General features: G+C 43.8%; 1 long non-coding RNA gene across 2 annotated transcripts; it reads left to right on the top strand.

Moving 5' to 3' along the window:
- The first annotated feature begins 37 nt into the window (after window positions 1–37).
- LOC138061804 (uncharacterized) lies at window positions 38–25,354 on the top strand. 2 transcript variants are annotated; one of them, XR_011135735.1, is made up of 3 exons: window positions 38–18,217; window positions 19,189–19,314; window positions 24,341–25,354. It is a non-coding gene; the product is annotated as an uncharacterized lncRNA (long non-coding RNA). The 2 variants fall into 2 exon arrangements; XR_011135734.1 differs by lacking the exon at window positions 24,341–25,354 and adding an exon at window positions 20,425–22,128.
- Window positions 25,355–26,512: the final 1,158 nt, after the last annotated feature.

The raw sequence follows: 26,512 nt of genomic DNA, 5'->3' as shown, positions 1-26,512 counted from the left end.
GTGCAGCTGCTTCGGCCCCTGCTGACCCTCCCATCAGCGGACTTGGAAAACAGCAAGAAGTGCTCATCTGCGCTTTATTCAGACAAATGAAGGATATCCTGCTGCTGTAACAAAGGGCATACGCAGGACACTTTTAGTAAAAACCGATCTGGGTGGAATAACAGCGTGGCCGAAGTGTACGTTGTACCAGAAGCCGAGCAGTATTGTTTTATTCCTGGAGTCTTGCAAAGGCACGTTGCTTGACTTCTTGGATGCTTCCTTGGCTCAGTTTCCCCTTCTCACAGAAGCACTGAAAAGACTCTCAGGTGGAATCATTGCTGTTTTGCTTCTTGAAAATGGTGTTGTTTGAAAGTGATTGGACCGCAGAGTTTCATGCTGTGGAAAGTAGGATAGCCTGAAGCTTTCCGGAACACCAAGCTGAGGTAACATCTAAGGCTACTAAGTCGCTCTTGAAAAATAGGGCTGTTCAGCAAGACTTGTGTGCTTTTGAATATCTTCTCCCTGTGCCCCTGGCACTAGAAGGGGACAAGAAAAAGGGACGGGGGCTAACATGGGAGCTTGCCAGAGGTTTCAAATGCATTTATAAACTATTGCGATCACACCCAAAAGCTGTTCACATTAAGCCAAACACTTGAAAGCTACGGAAACTGCTGGATATCCGCTATGGCCTGGGCCCTGGAGTCAGGACTATGCCTCTCCTGGTGTGCAGAGAGGCTGGGGCGCAGGCAGTGGGCTGGGGCAGGCTGCTGCAAACAGCTGCCTCCAGCCCGCGAAAGAAGACCTTGAACAGACGCTCCTGGTTGTACCCGGGCCCCAGGCACCAGCAGTGCAGCACGTAGCATACTGCTGCATCTGCATCCGATTTTGCTCTCCCTCTATCCCCAGCAGTCATATTTTGAGTAAAACAGGAGGATCCTGAGCGATGTCTCATGACGGTAGGAGTGAGGACAAGACTGAAGCTTCAGAGATTTCTCATCTCCCGCAGCTCAGCCACTCACTCGCAGTGTGGGCAAGCCTTTTCCTAACACATTTTAGAAGAAAATATGTGCACTGTCACAACCATTATCTCCTCCAGCGTGTAACCCCCACAGCCCAAACTGCTGCGGTTACAGGACTAGCGGCACAAGTGAGCGGCAGGGGCGCGTGCTGCCTCAGCGCGGGGCGCTGAATAAGCCATGAGGGGAAGATTTCTTCTGGACTCTGCGGTTGCTCCTCACTTTTTGGAGAGGCTGCCCAAGGCTGCCGATCCCAATGGTGCAAGGTGGGGAGGGAGGGCAGCTCTCTCTGACACAGACCTTCATTAGTGGTGGCATGCGGGAGATCTGGGGTCTTTCCTTGGCTCTACCCTCGTGGGAGGCTACTTCATCTCCTGGTGTGCCCCTATGTGTAAAGCGGAGATAATGACATTTCGGGTTTGTCTGGAGGGTGCAGCCCAGTCAGGCAAGGCTAAGTAGCCCTGCTGAGAGGCAGGGGGGATGTACGAACCCTGCCGGCGCTGCACACGGAAGTGGCCGTGCTGTCCCGCTTCCCGAGGGAGCGAGCGCCTTCGGCACGCAGCTCTGCCTTGCACCATGTGCACGTTTGGCCGTGTGCTGCGGTGTAAAGCCCTCTGAAATCCACTGATGAAAAGACAAAAGCTAAAGGCTGGCGTTCCCTGCCTGCCACGTTCAGCAGTTTATTCCGTTCCCTGGCTTTTCCTATTGTTAGGGCCTTGCTCCTTTTCCCTGTATAGAAATCAGCCCTTTCCACTCTTTCCTGTCAGCAGCTTCTTCATCACTGGTAATGGCAACGTTGCTCCCTAATCAGCTTTTCCCCTAACGTTACCAAGGTTAAAGGCTAGTAATCTATCTTTATCTTCATTATATAATTACAGTATACACAAAATACATATCCTTCAGTTACTTTAGTATTTTAATTGTCTGCCTTCAGTCTTTGATTTTCGGTTGTGATTTTAAGACTGGAGTTCCCACCTCTCGTCTCCCCGCTCTGCTCTTTAACCTCAGCCTGCCTTGCCCCACGGCCATCCGTGGAAAAGCAGAGGACTTAATTCTCTCAGGCAGTTAACTGGGCCTTTCCCACAGTAAATGCAAGCGACTCTCAGGCTTCAGTATAAAAAAACTGGTGCGTGGAAAGCAAGATTTCTGTTCTATTAATGATGCCTTGATGGCCGTGTTGTTCTTGCACTTTTGCTTAATTTAGGAATATATAAAGCAATGTTTATCTCTCCCAAGGGAAAGCATGCGTAATTGTATTTTCCTACAGAGTATCACAGTTGTGTCACCTTGAAGCGTTATAAGAGAAACTTTCTACTTGAAGAGGGGAAACAGGCCCATCAAACTCGCCCCAGGAGCCTGCTGAGGGCCTTTGCCCGTTCCTCTAGGGTCTGAGCCCCCTCGTTCCTTCAAGCCTTTTTGCTCAGACTGGGCTATCTTGGAGCGCAGATGATGTGCTTGGGAAAAACTCAGTTTTGCTCATGGCGCTGAAAACAGCCCCTAAAAATTGGTGCACATATCTCTGAGCTAGCCTGAAATGGCAGTTGGGAAACTGCAGCTTACTGTATGTTTTGAAAGGCGCTGCTTTTTTGGAAAAGGCGCCTCTCTCTTAAGGAGGTAGTTCGGTAGGTAATGTCACAAACCTGTAAAACCACCTATATTTTTTCCTTTCCCTTTCCTCTCCTCCTGGAAAACTTGATGCCAGTGGCCCTGGCAGAAAAGTCAAATTAGTTTATAAGAAATGGTAATTTATAAAAATTTCTAATACAGCCCAAAATGCGTGGGCTGCAATATCAAAGTCAGATCAAGGCGCAAAGCTCAGAAAAGCTTTTGAGAGTGGTTTCTACTGACAGAGGTGAAAGGGTTTAGACCTTGTGTCCTGATCCTGTCCTCCCTCAGGCTCAGAGGCTATAAGGGGTGCAGAAACCTGCCCGACCCCCCTGCTGGAAGCACTGGAGGCAGAGCCAGCCCCAAGCCCGGGGCAGAGCCTCGGAGAGTGAGGTACCAAAAACATCCCGCTCCTGCGGTCCCTAGTGGCCGTGGGCTTGGAGCAGCAAGGCTTTGCTCTCCAAGAGCTCAGCGGAGACTGGATGTTGCAGGGGATGTGCTCTGCCCTGTTGCTGCTTACCTGCTGCTCTTAGGCTGCAGGTGTTTAGCATCAACAGCTGCAGCCTGTGCTTGGGGGAGTGCACAGTCCCACAAGTGTGTGAGCCGGCAGCAAAGAGGCGGCGTTTAGGACTCCCCGCTAGCACATTTCGCTCTTTCTTCTGTCTGAAATGGGGTTCATGCAACAGCGCCCGACAGGGTCGTGTCACACCAGTGACGGTGGCCCGGGGCCGCAGCCACCTCTGTGCAGCAGCTGGTGCATTCAGGCGATCCTGACCGCAGCGGCAGGGTGCAACCCTGAGCCGTGTTTTCCCGGGAGAGCAACGTGAGTTACGGGCAGAAGGATCACACAGCAGGCCCAGCCCCGAGTTTCAGAGCGTCAAGACACACGGCAAGGTATCCTGCAGCCGGTAGCAAAGCACAGCCAAAATATGTCGCACCAGGAGCAACGTTTGGTGCTCGGAGCAGCTAGGCAAAATGCAGCGTGCCTGCCCGACAACTTTGCTGTGCTGCGGGGACATGGTGCCGCGGGAGGGAAATAGCCTCTCTCAGCTCCTGCAAAGCAGCATGATGTATGCTTTCCTGGGGATTACAATGGTATATATTCGCAGCTGTATCTCACAGCGGTCTGATTTTCCCAAGTACACATGGGGTCAAATTCACCTTTTTATTTAACCTACCTTGGACAGTGTCTACCTGTAATACAGTCCAGCAGTCAACCACTGCCTCTTTCCACCTCAGTTCCCTGCCCACCTTTACCCGTGAGACTTGAGCTGCTTCACAGTGTGGGCTTCACTCCAGCGAAGCCTCATGGCTCCACGAGCCCCTCTGCGCCTCGTTGGTGCTGCTGGCCAGCTTGCAGGGCGCTTCGCTGGTATCCCTGAGCAGATGCTGCTCCAGGCCAGGGCTCCTGGCCTTGCTGGGAAAGTGGAGATAGCTTGGCAGAGCAGGAAATCTTTTTATTTTATTTATTTATTTTGGGGAATCGCCACTAAATACTTCATAATTTGGAACAGACGGAGCAGGCCCAGAGAAACAAGAGGCGTAGCACAGTTATCCCTCGGCCAGCCTTCCCAACAAGGTCCTCACTATTAATAACCCGCCTATCTTTAGAAGGACCTTGCTGCTGGGGCTACCTAAGCGGCTGGTTTCTGATGTCACCTCACCTCATTTTTTTCTATGGCCTGGGTTTACTGCTACAAAAGAGCCCTGTCAGCAAGTACAGGGTTGCTGAGCAACAGAATATTGCCTGGTGGGTTGCAGGATTGCTGCAGCTCACTGCCACGCATGTGGGCAAAGAAAAGGAAAAACCCAAACTTTTGCTGGAAGAAGACCAGCCACTGCTCTTCCCACCTCCTTCATGGGCCCTACCTGAGCCTTGCTGCCTACAGGGCCAGGGTAAGACCTTGGCTGCGGCCCAGAGCAGCCTTTCGGGACAGGGGAGAAAGTCAGTTGTTCAGGGTGTGGTACAACGTGATTACTCCTAGTAGTATTTTTCCTTAATCACCTCCAAGATAATCGTTAAACTATCGCCAGGTAACTAGTATGGACTTGATACTGAGCTGCTATCACTTTGGTCCCCATTCAGCCTGGACGTGTGGATTGATAGCTAAGGCAGCTTGACACATTTTCAATCCTTTTAAAATGAAAAAAAAAAGGGCTTTTTGAATGCTATAAAACTCATAACATTTGGAAGGATGTGATCACTTCCTTTTTCTGCTTTTTCCTCCTAATTGCATGATTATGAAAGAAACATCTGTTTTGAAGTGATCTGAAACAGAAAATTTTTCTTCCTGTTGAAGCTGAAACGGACAACTTCTGTTTTACCCTTTTGTCTTCTTCACCCCTTTTCTTTCCCCTCTTCTCCTGCTAAAAGATGAAAGAGAAAGGGAGAGGAGGAGAAACAAGCGAGCAAACAAAAACCACTGCCCAGACTACAAACAAAAGACAGAAAAAGAGCCCACTGAGGTGTGGGTGGTGTCAAGCACTACGCTCAAACTGGTAGAGTGTGTTTTCACTTCAGTTCACTATGAGAAGATTTGAAGTTGTATGTGTGCAGATTTTTCTATGTTTTGAATCAGCAAAAATATTAAAACACAAGCAAAATTTCTCATTTTTCCTCACCAGGCAATAATTCCTATTGTTCGACAAGCCTAGATGTAGTTCCCAAAGGTATCAATATGCTAATCTATTTTTAATCTAAGAAAATAGTTGCAGGTCTGTATCTACAGTGTTTTTTTTTATTCTTCCTAACTCCATTCTTCTGCTGCAGAAGGGGAAACCTGCTGTTCGGAAATCTCTGCCTCTGAATACTGCTAGGCAGCTAGAAGAAAGAGGCAGCTAGAATAAAAGCCTTAGGCATGATGGCCAATAGATAAGGCCAGTTTTATTTTGTGAGAGGCTGAAATGTCGGTACAAAAGGGCACCGAGTGCTTTCAGCTACTTATGGCATTTAAAGGAGATCCTGCCAAGCAGCTGAAAGTGTGGAACAGGATCCCGGATTTTGGTACCTCAGTGTCCTTACAGATGGAAAATGAGATACAGGGATCTTGAGCCGAAGGGAAGATGACAGCGAAAAGAAAATTGGCAGAACATCAGGCAGCTGCTCTAGTGAGTGAGCGCCTGGGAGCCAGTGCTGCCACTCCGTCATGGGGACGCAGGGGTGCTGGTCTCTCCCTGAACAAACCGTACCAGGGAGGTGCAGAGAGATGCTATCCGGAGAGAAAACCATGCTCGTCATCAGGGAGCATTTGCCATCCCATAGGCAACAGACTTGTGAGCACAAACAGCAGCTGCGTGTGTGCTCCCGCACCATCCGTGCAAACAAGCAGCTACTTGCCTGGGATCACAACTGCAAGTTCATGCGGTCGCAATTGAAACAGCAGTGCATGCATGGTGACTTCCCTTGACAGTACTGCAGCAAGGAAACGGAGGATCCCTCTCAAGCAAAATAAATAAATAAATAAATAAGATCCTTTCTCAAGAGAAAGCAAGAAACATTTTCATGTCATTCAATGTTCCAGAAGTGAAAGATCTACCCACAATATTTTTCTTGGATATACAGTATAAATTCTGTGTCCCAGCATTTCAACAGATTAAAAATAATGCAGAGTTTTTGGCTTTTCAGCTTGAGATTTTGTATCAAACTCATCTGTAAAGCAGTAGCAGGACTAAACAAGCCATCCAAAATAAAAGTGGTGTGGCAGAGAGAGACTCTTGAAGTGGGCTGGCTAATGAACCAGAACTGTTGAAAGAACAGCTCGGTTTCCGAGACTGAAATGAACCACATTTAGATTATGAATATGAAAGTGGTCCTTCTGAACTATTACCTGGTAAAGGAAAAAGCTTTAAAAAATATTTAGTGAAAGAATGAAACATGACAGGTGCTTCATCCTGTGCTCCTGAATATTGAGCTTTGTCAAATTACATATTTCCTTCTAAATACTAATTGTTTGGCCCCATTTGATTTCTGTCCACCAGATTTGTAATTTCTAAGTTTTTTTGAGTGCAAGCACATTAATCCATAATTTTCATCAGCTGCATTGCTCCAACTGTCTGGATGAAAGGAGAGGCCAGGTAGTTTGTGAGAGAGACGTGAAGACTGCTTTGACTGCCCTTGGGAATGGTCTTGACTAATACCCGGTGCTAGGCCTACGGAACCCAAATACAAATTTTAACACTGCAGGTGAACTCTAGGCAGTGTCCAATGCTGTTTAAGTGTGTCAAAGGATACAGCCTTACGTGCTTACTATCATGTAAATGACGTTTGTAGGTAGCTATAGTGCCCTAACCTTTTTCCAGGTGCCGTAACTATTTTTGATATTCGATCATGAATGCCTGTTCATGTCCAGTCAGAACTAACATAGACCTGGTGTTGACGTGTCTAGTGCAAACTAGGCTCTCAAAATCTGGCCTAATCTAGAAGTGTAGTAATTGGATGGAGAAATGAACTAGAACATGAAATGCATTCCTTTTCTTCCTATTTTTCATGTGCCTCTTAAAACCCTGTCTTCCATTGTCTTCCGTCTATGCATCTGTTATTTTAATGTGTGAGTACCTAGAGATGCCCTAGGCCAGCTCCCTTCTCTTTAGCCATTTTCTCCCACCAGCCCCCTCCTTGCATTTTATAAGAAAGAGCAAGTAAATCAAGGAGACTCACCCTAAAATGTCTCCCAAACCCAAACAGACTATTACAATCTGGTAAGCCTTTCCTGCTGGTGAACATTCATGTTAGCGGACCTACAGTGCAGAGCAGTTGAGCAGGTATATAAATCATATTAATTTGGGCTTATGAAGGACTCAGGTTTGTGGTTGTGTGCTTTTCTGTATTGGGGCTTACATATCTAGATCCAGATTTTCTAAGATAGGCACCAAAACCCCTGTTAATGAAGCAGGCGAAGCGAATCAATTCCCTTAACTTGCATTAATCTTGCATCAGGTTCACTCATGAACTCCGAGTAAAACTGAATAGCTCAGGGAGAGTGCTGGCCCGATGGGATCTCAGAAGTCTGACCCTTTGCTGGGAAACATCCCATTCGTCACAGGTACCCCAGGCTTTGCAGCCTTCTCGAGCTGCCAAGTGTCCCAGAGAAGAGCTGTGCAGCGAGGGTGAAACCCCATCTGCATGGAGATGAAAATCCTTGACAACCCGTGAAGGACCAGCAGTTGACTCCTCTCCTGGGAGCTCTGACCTGCGCAGTGCCCACACTGCTGCAGGGAGCATGCAGGGTGGGTGTCATCACCCTCCTTTTGCAGCTGAGCCCCTCTCTCTGATGCTCTATGCCCCTGATAAGTGAAGAGATCTTCCCTTACCTTCTGCAGTAGAGGGAAAACAAAGGTTTGTGGGCAACACGATGGGGGTTTCCAGGAGCTGCTATCGGTGGAGAAGCTAAGTGACTTATGTGGTATTGTGGGATCTGCTGGTGAGTTCTTCTGCTTGGACTTCAAGGGGGAATCCATCCCGACCAAACGATTTCATTTTGATTTTAAAGGCAAGTTATGACAATTTTTATTACTGGGGATTTATTTCTTCCTCTTCAGTTGCTTCATTTTTTCTGCTGCCAGCTGTAATGTCACAATATCCAGTTGTCCTCATATGTCATGAAAAGCATGCTAGCCTGACTTTTGTCATGTAGACAGAAAGGGAATAATAGTACAAATACAAATAACTTTTCTTTCTCCTGCAGATTTCCTATAGGCTGCAGCACAAGCAAAATATGTGGCCATGTATAGCAGCAGACTTTTTCAGCTGGCTGCTGTTTTACACGGCCTGATGTAACTCACTCCTGTTCCCACAGCTCCACAAGTAATGGTCTATAGCCTGCAACAACTCTGTAGCACACTCCATGATGCTGGGGCTGCATGTTAAATTGTGTATGTTATCCAGCACCTTTAGAGACTTGTGACAGGTGCTCCTATACCTTGGTACCTTAGGAAAAAGGAAAATAAAAAGTGTATTAAAATCCAAATTTGAATGGCTTTATAGCCAAAAAGGGGGCCCATGCATGCGTTCTGTTTGAAAATATTCTAGAAAACTCCTAGAAAGCAAACAGGAAGGAGGAGGAGCTATATCTTCTCATCAAGCGGCTTTGCTTTGTGGTCAGCTTGTTTACTACTTTCGCCTCCACCTTCTGCAGGGGGAAACCCTACCTCTCAGCCTCCCTTGCGTTATGCACTTCTCCTTCCTTCCACTGCTGTGCTGCTTTTGCTACTGCCACCTTTGTTTTCCCACTTGCCATTTTCCTTGTGAAACATCAGCACGACACATCAGCCTTCATGCTTGCCTTGGGAGTTAGCGTGGGTAGCAGAGCCGAGCCTTGTTGAGCCCCTGGCCAACGGGTGCTGTGGTGAGAGGCACGGTCAAGGATCTCAGCGCTTTATTTGATTAGGTCCCGGTATGAAGGAGATCATGGACTTGTAACACAAGCATGTCCTGTCAAGGCACTGATGTAACTGGCTGCTCTTTTGAGCTGTTTCTTAACGCTTCTGCGCATTATTTATTTTCTTGTGACTTTCATCATCCTGAAGGTAAACTAACAAGCACTATGAAGATCCATCTTAGCAAATGGAAGGCACTCACACACACACGCACACGCACGCATGCAGATTGGGCTGTTCTCACGTTCATTTCCAGTGACTTTGTATCTGCGGTTATGGCACCAAAGGAAACTGGAAGTGGAAAATCAAGGATGGGTTAATTAAAAAAAAAAAACAAAAACTTTGCCTTGTTTGCACTGATCTTACATCAGTTTCCATGGAAATGGAAGTAGAACAAGCCAAGAGCAGTGGTGTAGCCAACTTCAGCTGCTGGCTTCAAGTTCTTGCTTCTGTTTCCATGGAAATAGATGCCAAATCAGCAAAAAATAAGGTAACTTGTTTTAAAATACTACAGTTTTAAAGACTTGTCCTTATTTAACCTCAGTCAGGAAGATAGCTGGTGAGCAGAGGCAGCCAGCAACTGAGTGAAAACTTTCAAAGGCTGTTTCAGCTGCTGGCTGCTTATTGGACTCTGCAGAGAGTAGATTCACAGGACAGCTACTGATCTTCAGAAATATTTTGTAATTTTCCCCTTTGTGGTAACTAAAATAATTTTTTCTCTTGGCTTGGATAGTCCCAGTGGTTTTTTGGCAGCCAAGCCAACTAACAACTCCTGAGCAATGCAACTATGTAATTTTTGCTGCCTAGTTAGACCGTCTTTGCGTCCATCAGTTCAGAAAGAGCCGTTTCTTTCTCAAGCTACCATTTCAAAAGCAGTAGTTTGTTTCTCAAAGTTTCAAGAGTGAAGCAAAGGAGTCTGAGCCTGGGGAACTCCTGATGGCGGTTTTCAACAAGCATTCCATTTTCTTCTCTCCTAATCTGGAAAATTTCACTCAGATGAAAGAAGCTGACCATAACCTATTGCCTGTAGCAAAATGTGGATGGGGAAGCATGGAAATATGAACAGAATCCAATCAACAAAAATCTGCTGTAATTTCAAGAATTGAAATTGCATCTAAGGCTCTTTTTATTAAGACTAACTTTAGCAGAAATTTTTTTAAGGGTGAAGGGTTGCTTTTGATCCTGAACTATTACTGTGGTGGAATGGTCTTGTAGGTGACAGCATTACTTGGTGGGAAACTGGGTCAGGATGGAGATGAGAACCCCTTCCTCAGCCCCATTGTTGCTGTAAATCAGGATTGTTCCCTGGAGGGTTCCACCTCTTTCTCCTCCTCTCCCCCTCTACTTATATGCTCCACAGGCATCTCTTTAATAGGCTGCAAACACACCCTAAGGTGATGGATTATATGATAGGTCACTTGCAGGCCCTTTTTGTGATAACAGCTTGTTTTTGGAAGCCAAAAGTATGGGTATACATATTTTTAAAAAATCTTGGCTGGCATTTGTGCCAATTCTAATGAGACATTTCTTCATTTGCAGTGTTATATTTTTCCTTTTAATGACATAAAACCTGCTCTTGCAAGGGCACGTGCTTCACTTCACACACAAAGTATGTTCCCTTGGGCAGCTGAGGGAGTAAACAAAATGAAGAGTTCAGGCCAACCTAATTTTAAAGAAGTGAATCAGGCCTGGACGGGGGCCTCACTGCTACTCAGTTTAGGCATTATAAGGAACGTACTCATTTTGTGATTGTTTTCTTTTGACCTTCTTTGAAGAAATCCCAAGAAACATCAAGACCTTCAAAAAATTGCCAAAAAAGATTTTTTGCTTAAGAAACCTTTTAAAACATGGGGGATCTTTATTTCTTTCTCTTTTCTCTCCTTTGCTGCTGCATGCAATATCTTGCAGTTCAAGGAACTTAACTCTGGTTGTTTTATAAGACATTTGCTGCTGCTGCTGTGGTGTGATTGTTTTGAAGCTCGTTTTGAGCTATCAATCAGGTTTGTGCTTCAAGTGAGAATGTCAATGCAGTGTTAGCCATGGAGCCTCACTGACACCTTGCAAATATTTTCCATGTGAAAGTCTTAGTCTCTACTGGAATGAAAGAAAAAAAAAAAAAAAGAACAGCAGAGAAGCAAAGGAAAACTATGCTTTAAGGGGGGCTGAGGAGCCACTACTTCCTCAAATGTATTTTTAGTTGAACTTTCAGTGTACCTTTTCGTCTCTCCCTTATACAACAATTCCACATCCTTCAGGCTTGCAACTGTGTTTCCAGCTCGCAGGGTCACTAACCCATGTAAAAGTCATGCCCTCTGAACAGTCTGTATGTACATTTTGATTTGAAATGGTTAAATCCCGCAGGGAGTTAAAAAGGAACGATTTGCCAACTTTTCTGCAAACAGCTTGTAGCACCGTAGCATGACTCAAAGGATCATGTGAACAAACTACAAGAACAGCAAGCTGCTGAGCCAAAATCAAAAAAAAAAGAAAAAGGAAAAAGAAGAGCAAGGTCTGACATGCAGTCCTTGGGGCAAAAATTACCATGCCTGCACTTTTCTGAGCGTTTCTTAACATGGGAAAGCAACCCAACGTCTCTTGCTTCACCAGGGCACACTTTGCTCCACCTTGGCTGTCTCTTCCACCTGCCTGGCTGGCCATGCTGTTCCCTGCATCCCTGTGCCATCCCCACGATGTCCCAGGAGCTGGGCACAGAGTATCACAGTGTGACAGTAAGGATGGAAATATCCAAAGCGAATATGGGCTAGCTGCAGCTTTTCCTGTAAATCAAACCCAAGATTGGTGACAATCCCCATCAGAAGGAAATCACTCATTGGTGAATCACTCAGGTTCTGCACCTCAGGTTTTATCCTCTTTGGCTACTTCTTGGAGCAAGCGTTTTCCCTCCATACTTAGCCCAGTGAGACCTCCTCGCCTCCTCGACTGCAGCAAGCATTAACCAAAGGCAAATCTGACCAGAGAAGCAGCGTGATTGCTTTGCTTTGAAACTCGGCCTTGACTGGGATGTGCTCTTCTGCCAGGCACCATTACACGCCTTGGTGTACACCTCATGGACTCTTAGTGCTTGCAAGCTTTCTCAGCCAAAGTCTACTTTGTTTATGAGCTGGGTTCATAGGGACTCATAAACATGCTCATAGGGATCACAGTATAAAAGGCAGGTCACCTTTTCTTTTCTTCTTCTCCACTCCAGACTGGGTAAGGCTGCCGTGTGTACAGCTTCTATCATGTACCTGTCCGACTTTTTGCTCTTTTTATGGTTTGTACCAATGATTTTCGTTCTGGAGGTCTTTGCATTGGAAACAGAAAGCCTGTGGTTTTCACAGCACAGATGGGAGATAAAAGCACCATAATCACAGAGCAGGGTCAATGAGACTTTTTCCAGGAAGCTGCTAAAAGCTTTATTTGGCATTAACAAAGAAAGGGATAATTAGAAGATATGCAAAGAAGGCTTTATTCCTGTAATTAATTTCAAAGTTGGAAGTTCCCTAGCGTTCTTGTGTTCAAAAATGACAGCAGCATCTGAGCTAGCAGAGAAGATGTAACTTAATCATAAATCAAAAACAAGGCAAAAATTGAAACTTTTGTTTCCACAGACTTTAAAAAGAAAAACCTGCAATCAGGAGCTGATGTGTATTCTGACTCTACATGAAGAAAATACAACAATAAATAAGTAGTGACGTGTTACATGAAAGGCAAGAAGAGGATGTATCCAAAGTTGGTTCCCTGGGAGACAGGGCACGCCTTTCCTGAGAAAAATAATGCTCAGAAGTAACTTTGATAGCTTCAGGCTGTGCCTGTGTTTGCAGCTGCTTTTTTACATTAATTTCATACAATTACTATCAGCACCACTGATGGCAGCAATGATGGAAAAAGACTTTAACAAACTTCTGAAGAAGTTTCCGAGCAAATCTAAGTAACTATTTTAGGAATACCAGCAGCCACAGATATCTTGACTATAGCATTGCTCCCATCCGGATCTTCAACTTCTTAACAGGTAACCTTAGTATCTTGCTCTCCATTAAGATCAAAAATAAGCAAGGAAAATGGAGTGCATAGCTTTCTACATCGTTTTTACACTTCTGCTCCCCAGTCCATGGCATGTCAAACATGTCAGCGGTTGCAATACTTTTTTGTGCAAAGAGCCTGCTTTCGAAGGCATCACTTTGCTGTAAGAGATGTGGTTGGATAATTTTAACACTGTTGTTTCTACACAGAAATTCTAGATCTCTTGAAGGAAGCTGATGTTGCTCTCAGAACCAGGCATTTAATATTAAATTGGTTTTTTATTATTTATATTGGCAGTTTTACAAATAGGCTTTTTAGTTTATTCTAGGTTGAATTGATATCATTGGCTTTATCCTGTGGGAAGTGCTGGCTTAGCTGATGATTGATTTAGGCGAACATCACTCTCATCATGTATTTCACACCATGAAGAATTCACATCCTGCACACACTCGCAAGGTCACGTTTGTATACGTACTTTTGGGATTGACTCTAGAGAAATCATCCTTCCAGTTACAATGTAGAATATAAACGTATATGCACCACCATTCACATGGCAAAATTTGCACACACACGCACACACACACACACACGCACACACACACTTTTTAATGACACTCACACTCATTTGTTTATGACGTTGATTAGAACTTTTTTCTTACACTTGTCTCTAGCTATATTTAGATCTGGACTTCAGCTTGTTGGCAGGTGTCCTTGGCATCTTGCTTGGCAATTGCATAAAAATGCACACAAAAGTACAAAGCCTGTATAGAGTTTCCATATAGCTCTGTTTTTTCACAATTCTTTCATCTCTCTTTTTATTTATTAGCTTGTTTCAGGTACTACTCTAAGATTTCTTTACTTAACTCAAAGAAATGTGTGTATGACCTTGCCACAAAGCTATACACAACAAGTTAGACTATGCAGTTAGCCTTCACTGACGGTAGTGGTACGCTGAGTGTGAATTTCTCAATACATGTATAGAATGTTTTTAAGCAGTGGTTTCTTTTTCTACTACTTGCTAATTTCTAAATCTTGCTTTCACCGCGTGAGCTTCAGCACGTAGCTCTCAAGCAAGTGGTGCTATTTAAATGCCCCTGGAAAGAGTTCTTATATGTGATGAAATTAAAAAATAATTTTTTGTGTTCCTTGAAGAAATGCCTTATGGAAATGGCAATGTTTTTCTTACCACGTAACTGTGTCCAGGGAACATTCCTGTATTTACCATTCCAAATTATTACAGTGACGGCTTAACTCAAGACGGATGAGCCACTCTTTTCCTTCCAATAAATGATTTTCTCCTGATGTATTTGGTACAGTCTTGTTCCTGAAGTAAGCTGGGAAGAGCCACCCTGCTCACTGTCCCAAGTTAATTCTTGGCCAGCATTTGCTGCCTGTGTACTCTGCGCTGTGCACGCAGTAGGTGCCACAAACAACCCACGTAGCGAAATGCTGCTGCCGTCCCGCGGCCGAGGAGAGCTCTCGTCCCAGCTGGAGAGCATCAAATCGGAAAAGATCCCTCAATAAGGAGCAGGACACCACCACAAAGCTGGCAGGCAAGCAGGACACACGAGTTCATCAGCAAGTGAAGGTCTCACCCCTTGTGGCATCACAGAACTGTTTTCCTCTACAGCTGCGTTAAACTCATAGTTTTTTCAAATGCTGATCAGTGTGCTAGCTGTTTTTGGATTTCTTTCCAGTTAACAACTGTTAAAGCTCCCCTCAGAATTCCTCTCAGTGTCTGCCTTTTTTTTTTCTTTTTCTCCTTCCCAGTGATTTTGTATTTAGTGAAAGACTGTATTCCTCAGTTTTCAACATTTCAGAGACAGTTGTAATGCAAATTATTTCCTGTTTTGTTCATTTGTCTCTTCACTTACTAAAGTTTATTAACATTGGCAGAAAGGGGTTTTAAATTTTAAATGTAGAATCTACTTTCTAAGGTAGCATCAATTATCTTTGAATTATAATAATAAATCAAGCTTGCAGAAACACATAGATATAAATGTCAAGTACCTGAGATATCTTATAAAAATGCAGAAGACAAAGGAAAAGAGGCCTCATATGAGAAATATCAATAACAATTATAAGGCTCAAAAAATTACAATTTTCCAAAATGTTTAGATTTTATACTAACACGGGCAAATATATTTGTTTAGAATACAGTGTAAAAACTTGACAGAATACAATGTCACTCTTCAACAGTCCATGTAAGATATATTATAATACAAAGCAGTATCTCTAAATCAAATAACTTCAAAGACAACTTAGTTGTACAATAGTTAATGCTAATTCTATGAAACTTTCAAAAAGCTATTAATAGAATAGGTCAAAATAAACAGTGTGTTTTTTTCAGAGAGATACACAAATTTCAGCCCTTTTTGGCTGCTGAAAATGTAATGTTCAGCTAATTCATTCTGAAATTTCCACATTCAAAACGCTTTGCTAGTTGATCAGACTGTGAAAATAATTTTTGCATAAACCTTCTTCAACCTTTTGATTGGTTTCCTTATTGTCGTTGGAAATTGATAATAGAAACGAAAGTAGAGAACTTTAAATTATTCGACCATCTCTAGAATTAAAAGCTAATTAAATTTTAAGTTCTTTTTAGCTATTGCACTATTCCTGTCCTTTGTCCTTCTGGAAGACCGGGCAACGTTTAGCCTGTTCGAGAGACAAGTCCTGCTTGACTCTAGGCAACACTTGCCTATGGAGTGATCCAAAACAGAGGTCTGGCTCATACCCAAATAATAGTTTTTAGATGAACCACCTCACACTTCAGTCTTAGCAATGTCTCTTAATCATGCAGAGACAGATTTTGCCACCTTGTTCATGCTCAGTAGCACTTTGCTCTGCAAGGAATAACCCAGGCTGCTTCTGGAATAGAGTATTATTCACTGTGAATAGGCTTAACATCATCTAGACTTAAGATACTCTACATTTGAAATGTCCTTTCTACGGAGAGAAAGACCTAATTTACTCCAAGCCCCTTGACTGTGGCTATCCTATTCATCTGCTGTTGCTTAGACCACTGTGAATATTCTTGCTTCAGTGCTGAGTGATCTTGTCGCTGCAGTGATTCACGGGAAGGAGGCAGGTCCATGGGCTGTGAAAGGTTGCTCCGATCCCTTTCAGAAGATCTGCCACAGCAATGCAATTTATTCACGATGTATGTTGGACTTGAGAACAACCACAAGAAAAAAATTCGGATTCATGGTTTTCTCTTCTGTAACAGGGAAACTCATTTCCTACCCTGCCCTTCCTCCAGATCTGGATTTGGCTCAGTCACTGACATAGTTTAAAGATGATCGAGATGATGCTGGTTTCCTTTTGTGAGCTCTGTCATTGCTTTACTAGAATTGCTTATTAACAGAATGCCTTCTGCTGCAGTCTGCTGCTGTACTGGGATACAAGCATACCTTTTTCCTGTGGATTCTCTGCTATGTAGCTGCAGGTAGATTACTTTTCATCTAGACTTCTATCAAATTCATGGTGTTAGAATTTCCCGTCTAACAGAACCTAAAATTCTTGTAAAAAGAATGAAACACACTTATACAATTTGGGTAGTGGTGATAACTGGGGACTATACATCGTGAGCAAAGGTTTCAAAAGGTTTTACTTCTCTGCTGTGATCTAAAATGAGAAATATCACAAAGAAATGTGTTATTTGTGGTGTCAACAATGCATATTTTTGAGGGTCTCTGGTTTCCTGTGGTATCTTGTCCTTTAAAATGCATGTTAGTGAGATGTTGGCACACATGCTTTTCCCAAACCAAAAGCCAACTGGCAGTTGCAACAGGAAGATCAACACGCAACATCCCACTTTCAGCGGTAAACTCGCAACCTATGTGTGACATGTCATTACAGTCTTCTCATTCACTCGCCTGCAATGGTAAGTAACTAATGTCTGGACAATAGTGCAGAAGCAAAATGATCTTATAATACCTCCTAAACTTACACCCCAAATCGTGGAAGTCTCTTCTTTATTTTAACTTATGGGATTACCTAAAGCAATATATTTCCCACAAATATTTCAGATATTTTTGGAGGCTTTGGTTTTATTCCATCTCCAGCATTATCTTTAAGTCAAATTAAAAATACAAGCAAACCTGCATCCTAGAGAAAAAAGCGTTTTTAAAAATTGTAACTAGTCATTTTGGGTGCCTGGCTTAAAGTATTTTGAAACTCTACATCTGATTTTCAGATGTGTGGAATTCAGCACAATCTGACAATACAGTATCTCCTAAGGCATTTCAAGTAGAATATCCCAAAGAATATCGGTCAGTACTATTTTTTTTAACTTTTGAAGATCTTGGCTGGGAATGACGTTCCTATTAGCTAGATCCCTTAACTCCAGATAATACAGAGCAAAGGCAAACAATCCTTCTGTACATATTCCTGTTTATGCCTTTTTAAAAAGATACTTTAAATGTGCAATCACTAATAATTCCCCAAATACTAGTAGTTCAATCAACATGATAGTCCTTAAATATAGTAAACCTCAAGATGGCACTCTTGAACTACAGAGTTTTTCAGGGAGGCGGATATGAATTTCTTACAAGGAATTTGCAAAAAAAGGAAAATGGTGAGTGTGAACCTATGCAAGAATAACCAAGGCAGAGAGATCAAGCACTATAGCAATATCGGGCTAGGACGTCAGAGCCTACTGGAGTTCACAGGGTAAAATTTACTTGAAAGCATTCATTGCAATAAAAATGATTACTGATAAAAAAGAGATCTGATGAAAAAATCTACGTTTCCTTGAAGCCTCTCTGGTTTTTTTCCTTGCCTCACTCTCCCTACTGTTTTATTCTCTAGCTCCTTTTCTGACACTAAGGATGTTTTCAAGTTTCCTTCTAAGTGTCTTGAGCTCTGTTTAAGTATTTTTACGGTTCACTTTAGATGCGAGGTAGAAGCTATACGTCTGCCTTTATACTATTAGCATTTTGGTTTTCTACTTCTGTGAATGCCAATAGCATCTACGGGCTGTTGCTCGCTGTTCCTCTGTTCTTCCTTCCATAGGTGACTCATCACTTCCCTGCCTGCAATTGAGGGTGCTATGCCGGTCTCTATAACAAAATTCCCTCTTGGCTTCTCCCTGACTTTTCCTGGTTGCTCCGTGCAGGCAGCATGCGGCGTGGGGGCAGCGGGAGGAAGCCATGACGCTGCTGAGCACAGACGGGGAGGAATGGCATTTACCCACATCTTATTTGCGCACTGTGGAGGTAATCCGCTGCTTGTGGGCCCCAAGCATGCAAGTTCCTCGCTTTTTCTTTTCTTTTTTTTTTATTTTTTTTTTTAATTCTTTGTGTGATGTGGCACTGTTCCCTGCACCCCCACCAGCCTTGTGGGCTGAGGTCCTCTCAAGCAGCGGTATGCGGGGAAGCAGCATGGAGAGCGTGCATGTGCCTGCGGGCGGTCACCCGTGTTTTCGTGCGGTCTCTTCCACACAGACGTCTGGGGAAGTGGCAGCTGGGAGCCCTTCTCCTCTTTCTCCTCCTCCTCCTTGAGAGGAGGCTTTTCTAAGCTAGAAGATCTTATCCTTCTGAGCCCCCTCCATGGAGGGCTTTGCTGCAGCCCCCATGGCATCACCCCTGTTTGGGATTTCCCACTTTTAAAGAACAGCGGAATTAGGGCCTCCCTCAAGCACTTTGTTAGAGAACAGCTCATGTGAAGAATTCAATGCCAAGAGGAAACAGGAGAGAGCAGCCATGGCGAGGAGGAAGGAGACGGTCTAAGATGTATCCTGGCTTGCAAAGACATTTTGGGTATTTTTCCCTTGGTGTTTGCTCCTTCCACAGCAGCCTGCTCTCTCCCAGCAGTTTTCCTTGGGAGAAGCTGTTGCTTCTCCTCATACCAACACTGGCTGTGCCCTGCATGAGGTCAGGACCACCAGGGAGCACGTCTGATGGCTGGCTGTCCTCCGGCCTGATACCGAGCCTGTCGTGCCAGAGCATGTCCTTTTCTTGCCTCCTTCACAGCCACCGCATCGCAGCAGGCTGCCGAGGACTGTTATGAAATCGTTTGCTGACTCACCCTTCCCTTGCTTGCCTAAGTGAAATCATGCCTGCCTTAAAAAAAAAAAATCACATTGCAGCATAGCATGACATATTTGTCCAGTTCTTTCACTGTTGTAAACTGTTTCACACAAGCAGCTATGAGGTTTCTGGAAAAGATAATGTTTTTTTTGCTCCAGGCTCCATTAAAAAAGGCAGGGCAGTTGTTTCTGCTCTGCTTGCTGATCCAAACCTGAACCTGCTGAACCAGCAAGGTCATTCCTGAAGAGGCTGGAAACTGCTTTCTCAAGAGCTGGCACCTCAAGGCAGGCACCTCTGTTATTTTACCATTGCGCATGTCTCTCCCATTGTTGTTTCTCTCTGTTATTTTATGTGAGCACAGTGGTGTGGCCACTTAGGGCAGCATATCGATGCCTCCGCAGATGTAGCATTCACATCCGTATTGTTTCCTATCGGGACCTCCCGTTGCAACATGGGCTAGCGCAGACAAAACTTTATGGGCCAAGTTTGGTTTTGGTACTGGTACTATGAAGTTTTTTAGTGATAGTGACTAGATTGGAGGCCTTATTTATACTTGCTCCTTATTTTGCAGAGCCCCTCTGCCATACATTGAATCTTCCTCCAAGCCCGCCTTTGGCACAACACGGAGATTAGCAACCTAAGGGAAGATCTTGATGAAAGATGAATTTTAGAGATGGACAGATAGACCAAAAAATTAGTGAAATTAGGCTTAAATTTAGCCAAAACACAAAACTCGCATTGTTTTAACTAATCAATAAGCCATTATACTACATTTTCATCAGTCCACAATATTTTCTTCCACTTTGAATGAAACATTCAGTTTTGGTTTCTGGTTCATTTAATACTCTATTTTAATACTCCTATAACGCTTTTTGAATTTTTTTGCTTTAAATAATAGCAGATTAATTTTTAATTGGAAAATAGCTGAAAGAAAAAAGTGTTGTTGTTTTCAGGACATAACGAGAAAGTTTGCCTTTTCAGAAGTAAAGCGTTTCAATCTGACGTTAAAAAAAAAAAAAAATCCTTCCTGAATCTTTTTTCCAGGAAAAACTGTTTGGCAAACATGTTGAGTTCCAGAAGGATTTAATCTTTCCCAAACTCCTTTTTTTTTTCATGAAATTAACTAATTATTTCATTTGTAGTGTTATTCAGCTCCACCGTGGCAGGATGAAAGCAAGGGAGCTGTAATTTTCTGCGTGAGTGTCATTGTAACAATAGAGATCTAAGGCTGTAAGAGGCAAGTTTTGTAGGGAATAGATTTCATTTCATTGATTTATTGACACTATATGGTTGGGACAAAAAAGGACAAGATTTTAAGTCAATGTCACCAGGTCCTGGATTTTATTTGATTTGTCTGAGTGTTCACTGTTTCCTTCCACACTTTTTTCTTTCAGATATTCTCATGCAGAATGACACTAGGATAGCAAGAGACTGGGGCCTGGCATGACAAATTTTAGTGTGAACTAGAAACACACAGCTTGAGTGGAAAGCAGCAAAAACTAAGTGACACTGATTTGGTCTTTGATGGACACATCCCTCAAAACCTCTGGAGCTACTATTTCTTTTCTCTGTTTGCCTAATCCTGTATTGCATCCATGTCCATGCCGTACCCTTCTACATACATGTGCTATGGCAGTTCATTAAAGCCTACACACAGGAGATCAGATTTCATTCATATTAGCTTCCATTGGTGCTGAGATTGTGAAAGAGATAATAGTTTGTATCGCCCAAACGTGTTGTTGTCCCTCACTTCCCTGGAAACAAAGTTGAAAAAAAGACGTTTCTGTGATGTTTAGTTCACAAGATCTCTGAGCAAGCAGTGAAAATGAACAGATGCTCTTCATATAGATAGCATAGCACATCATCTGATCTGGAATGTTATTTCTCTCATTTTGTGATGATTATTAAAACAGTAATGAAAGCACACTTTGGTAAATGAAATATCACACCTCACTGTTTCCATGCTATAGAACTGAATAGGGCAGAAACATGGATACTTGCAGCTCTTCACAGACTGATCTTCTCAAGGGCGCTGAGAAAATCTTTTAAGCACAACAGATAACAGGATATTTTCAGCCCCAGAAGTCTGTATTCCACCTTGATAGGACCTGCTAGGTAGCTTGAGCAGTTTTATGATGTGAATAAGGCAATCTAACAGCTAGCTGCTACCAGAAAGACCCCACTGCCAGCCCATACCAGCCCCATGCCAACCACATATTCCCACCATCTTTCCTCCTGTGCCAGCATCAACCCTTGGCCAAGCCTATGATGAGTTGGTTCGGAGAGAAATACTAGCAAAAAAATAATCCTACCAGGAAAAAAAAAAGCAGCCTTCTACTGGTTTAGCTCCCTGAATCTGCTTATCATGGGACCCTGGCCAGATACCAAAGCCAGTAGGGTAAAAAGACCAGGAGCAGGACCACCCCCGTGAGCAGCACATTGATGGGAAGCCGGCTCGACCACACCAGAGTGCCATGCTCCTAGGGAGCAGTCAACCTGTGGAGTGAGAGGCTGGTTTTACACTTTGGAGTAGTCCCCACCATTTTCTGTTTGATTTCTGCTGTCATTTGAATTGTTGCATATGCTTGCTCCTGTGACATCCTTTTGTCTCTACAATGTTTTACGGAACTTAAATGCATCCTCAAAAACACTAAAAATGTGTGTGTTACCCATGCAAAGATGGAATTAACCAGTTTCAGATTGTCAACTTTTGGCGGGGGTGGGGAGGGGGAGTGAGGCGCTGAAGATTGCCCTTTCAATTTTAGAAAGTTACAAATAAAAGCATTTAACAGCCTTCCAAGTGAAAAGCAATGTTTTTTAATCACTCCTGTTATGCTGATTATTTCCAGATCTCACATCTTCAGGTACCCCACATTTCTATCTGATATGAATTAAATTCTGTTTCTTTTCTCATTTACAACCCTGAAAAAAATTGCAGACACTCCGAGCTTTGACCCTAGAATTTTTTACTTTCATTATCTGCAAGATGGAAACTGATGCTTCCCTTTGCCTTAGAAATACTGATTTGCAGAATTTCTCACTGGAGAACATGTAGATATTTTTAAATCATGCTTTCCTCTTTAATGTGGAAAGCCATGTCTGGGAAAAGTTTGCAAGATCAGGCCCACGGTCATCGTTTAGTCAAACTGCATAATTCTTAGGTCTTTTAATCTTTTCTCATAAATCAATCCTCCAATCCCCTTAATCGTATTTGTTTCTCGTCTCTGAATTCCTTCCAATTTTGCAATTTACATTATAATTAGGGTTTAGAGAAACTGATGAGAAAGTGATTTTTGGGGCCAATTTTTATACTGCTTGTATATATTCAAAATTTTACTTTCCCCGGAATTGTGAGGGCCCCTAAACTGCATGACAGTGGCAGAGGCCTGAGGAACTCCCACTCCTGGGGCAAGGACAGATGTTCTCTCAGATTCTCCCACTGTGTCTTGCTGCTAATTAGTATTCATTATCCCATTGATTTCCCTGGGACTATAACCGCCTACAGCACAATTCACAGTGAATAAGGACAGGAGAATCTGCCCCAGCCTGCACCAAGTATCACTAAATCACTGCCTGAATTTACTCAAGGTGAATAGAGCTAGACTGCAGGCAGGCCCACTGATTTTAATTGCTCTATTTGAGGAACGTAAGGCAGCAGACGGAGACGTTCACTGAACAAATGGCTGTGCTAGTAGAAGACATTGCTGCACACCTTCACTGGATGCTTTTGGATGCAGAGAGACATACTTTGCAAACAGCTGTGCCAACCAGAGAAGTTACAGCCTGCACCCTGCTATTACTGACCCACACTTCCCTTTCCTTTTGGATCTGCCAGTGGTGCTGCTCCCTGCACTCTCTGTTACCTCCATCTGGAGCATCGTTTAAGCAAATTCAGTCAGGCCAAAGCAGGTTTGCATGGGCAGCTCAGCTAGCCGGCCTGAAGGAGAGGTGCCACTGGCCATGTAGTGGTCTCTGTCATCATGACCACGTCCCCTATCTCTGCTGGCTCAGCATGCAAACATCCGCCCGCGGCCAAAGCTAGCCCCTTCGTGGCCCTTGAAGCCAACAAAGGAACACGCGTGATCTGTTGTGCTGGGCAGAGAAGGTGGCTGTAATAGAGAGCTGATGAGTTGAAACTTTCTCAGCAAGTGCCGCTGATCCTGGGATGGGTGCTTGCCCACAGCCAAAGGGGGTGGCTCGAGGTAATGCTACCTGTGTGTCCTTATTGAAGAAGTCCATGCAGAAAATTATAGCTTTACATCTCAGATCAGCTGCCATCTATGGCTCTTAAGGACCCAGAACTGATTTATGATTTTCTCAGTGTTTTTCTACCTACATTTTTTTTTTCTTGTGTGATGGCTGCAAAGAATTGGAAATCTGTCCCACTGGCAACTGACTGAGGACTTCTGTTAGAGTCCTAGTTCAAACTCAAACTGAAGAATAGTCACTCGAAAATAATAACTGAAAACTTGTCTGCCCGTAGCCCTACCAGTATTGACACTGTCGTTTTGGTTCTGCTTCCTCTGAGCATGCGCATAAGAAGCTAGCAGAGTATGCACATTCAATTAACACAGATCAATGACATGGAAGATTTTTGCTTGCCCTCTGCTCACTTTTCTTCAAATATTTTGAAAATTCTTGTGGGCAAATATGTATTGCTATTATAGTATTGCTCTGTAATATAATTATGCTGTTACTTTAATATACCTTTGCCTTACAATATAGATCCTAGAACCAAAACCAGGATGACTGTTCCTACATAACTAGACCATAGGGGATTGTGCGCTCTCTACTGAACAGGCACCAATGGTGGGGGAGAGCAGTGCCATGATCTCCATCTTACAAACGGGAACACAGAGAGATGTAACTCACGCAGCGGATGCTACACAGGACCTAGGCATAGGCAGGCTCGGGAACTGAATCAGTCCCAGTTCCCTGACTACAAGCTGAGGAAGCCACTTTATATACTTTCTGAAGAAGAATGTGCAGTCCAACCCTCTGTTCTTTCTCAGGCAAAACAACTCACCAAATTCACTGAATGGTCCCCCTGAGCAAGGACCTTGTGATTCTCTTTGTGTGTCATGTTGCAGGAAAGAGAGACCAACAAGCACATTCACTGTCCAAATGTATCACCATGGCAACTAAAATTTGCAATAAAAATGATGTAGTTCCTTGTTTTTACTGTGGCCTTCAGGTTCTACTTAGGGATAAACGTGGTCAATTTTTTTAAAAAAATATGGAAAACAGATTAATGGCAAGAGCACTCTAAACAAATGAAGCCAATGAGCTTTTCTCATTTATCTTTCTTAGGTCATCCCCAGATGATAAACAAGAAAAGGAAAAAAAACCAATATGGTGGAAACTAAATATTTTGCAGCTACAGAAGAAAGAAGACTTTGTCCAAGATTTTTAAATGCAACTATTAATTTTGTAAAGCTCCATTTTCATATGTCCAAATCGGGACCTCTCAGCCACCAGTTTTCTGAAAATCAGGTTTCTTTAACGTGTCTTCTGTTGGAGTCCTAGGAATCTAGTGTTGGAAATCATTAATAGCTTTGAGAACTGCGGCCAGTTTGTCATTGTGCTGTGACTACAGCACTTGAATGGGGCTTAGGAAATGTGGATTCAGTTCTTAGCTCTGGCACCGATCTACGGCGTGGTCTTAATCAAGTCAGGCAATATGTCTGAAACTCAGCTTGCAATTTGAGAAAAAATAAAGGTAATACTACTTCATTTTCCTCACCCTTCATCATTCATATTTGTAAGACTCTGTTGAGTTTCTTTCTACACAATAAGCTATCTGTCCTAAAATAGGCTATCTATTTCTACACAATAGACTATCGATAGGCTGTTTGTATCACAATAGATTCTTGCTTCTGCAAGATCAATCATAAGTAGTAAACAATAATGCAGCTCTGCACCTGATAAAATATTTAGGGAGTTACTCTAGCAGGTTTGTCTGGTCACATGAAACCCTGCCCTGCAATGGCCGCAACATCGTCTGTACCAGAGTTAGCTAAGTAGCACTAGGTAAAGGATAAGAACAACAGCTGCAATCCTGTTTTCAGACTGTGGGACAGATACCAGTAGGCACTTGAGATCAGGAGGATGAGTCTTCTCTCCATCAGGGAGATTAGTAGAGACAAGACTATGACAGCAGCTGATAAAGGAGAAAGAACACACTGCCTCACGTGAGGCACACTGCCTCACATTAAACTCAGATTTGTCCAGGTCTACATAGCCCATTGAACTAGGATAGCAGTTCCTGTAGCCAACAGTGCACTAGGGAGTACATAGCCAGGCCCAATCTTATTTTTCTCTCTAGCATGGTTATTTGAGTGTTATCTGCAGAAAAGCTGACTATGCAGTCAATGCAAGTTTAGAGCAAAGTCAAAGCTTATGCTTTCTGAGCGTAATGCTGAAGCTAGCAACCAGGACAGAAGACTATCTGTACAGGCCCATTGAGCCCAGTATCCTATCACTGATGGGGCAAAGAGTAGCCTTGGGAAATGTATAGGAACATGGCAAACACAGGGTGCTGTCTCCCAAGAAGAGCCTTTGAAAATTTTAGGATCTTTTCCTTCCAGAGATAGATCAGAAGAGAGGAGCCTAGGCAGATATTGTGCCCATGGTTGGTAAGTCCAACACTAAAGCTGAGTAGGGGCTCTGTAGGGCTGTAAAGGCCTGTCAAGGCCTCCTTTGACACCGTCTCCTGTAATCCTCATAGAAAAGCTGATAAAGTGCAGGCTAGAGAAGTAGTCAGTGAGGTAGACAGAAAACTGGCTGAGCTGCTGGGCTCAAAGAGCTGTGATTAGTGATATGAAGTCCAGCAGGAGGCCAGTCACTAGTGGTGTCCCCCAAGGCTCAGTCCTGGGGCCAGTGCTGTTTAACATCTTAATTGGTGACCTAGATGATGGAACAGAAAAACATCCACAGAAAGTTCACAGATGGTAGAAGACTGGGAGGAATGGCTGATACACCAGCTGGTTGTGCCGCCGTTCGGAGGGTCTTTGACAGACTGGAGAGATGGGCAGAGAGGAATCTCATGTAGTTCAACAAAGGAAAAAGCCAAGTCCTGCCCCTGGAGAGGAATAACCCCATGCACCAGGACAGGCTGGAGCGCAGCTTTGCAGAGAAGGACCTGGGAGTGCTGGTGGGCAACAAGTTAACCACGAGCCAGCAATGTGTCTTTGTGGCGAGGAAGGCCACGAGCCGCCTGGGCTGCCTTAGGCAGAGTGTTGCCAGCAGGTGGAGGGAGGTGACCCTTCCGCTCTCCTCAGCCCTGGTGAGGCCTCACCTGGAGTACTGTGTCCACTTCTGGACTCCCCAGTACACGAAAGACATGGCTCTGCTGGAGCACATCCAGCGAAGGGCCACAAAGATGATGAAGGCGCTGGAGCGTCTCTCCTATGAGGAACTGCTGAGAGAGCTGGGCCTGTTCAGCCTGGGGAAGAGAAGGCTGCGGGGGAGGCAGGGGATCTG

This window comes from Struthio camelus, chromosome 1 (assembly GCF_040807025.1).
Source record: "Struthio camelus isolate bStrCam1 chromosome 1, bStrCam1.hap1, whole genome shotgun sequence".
NCBI classification, from domain to species: Eukaryota; Metazoa; Chordata; class Aves; order Struthioniformes; family Struthionidae; genus Struthio; species Struthio camelus.
Note: the sequence above shows the minus strand (reverse complement) of the source record. Positions and strands in the feature narration are given on the sequence as shown.